This window comes from Anser anser (assembly GCF_964211835.1).
Source record: "Anser anser genome assembly, chromosome: 6".
In the NCBI taxonomy this organism is placed as follows: Eukaryota; Metazoa; Chordata; class Aves; order Anseriformes; family Anatidae; genus Anser; species Anser anser.
The window spans coordinates 10,705,827-10,706,106 of record NC_139726.1 but is presented as its reverse complement, the minus strand read 5'-3'; positions in this window follow the sequence as shown (position 1 = coordinate 10,706,106).

Genomic DNA, 280 nt, shown 5'->3' with positions numbered 1-280 from the left:
TTTCCCCACAGATGGGATGAAATGTCTCTGTGGCATCCTCATGCTCCTGCCTGCACCGCAGTGAGAGCCCTGCTCTCACCAGCTGCCAAGTTTTCTCAAAGCTTTTAGGAATGTAACATTGCTGAGAGCTCTGCTTCACTCGTGGAAAGGAGGGAAACCAGGACTCTGAAAGTCCTGGGAATGGCACAGTTGGTTGGACAGACAGACGGGTACACACACAGCCATACATGCACCGACACCAAGCAGGCTGGCATAGGCTTTGCTTCTTTAGGAAACAAGG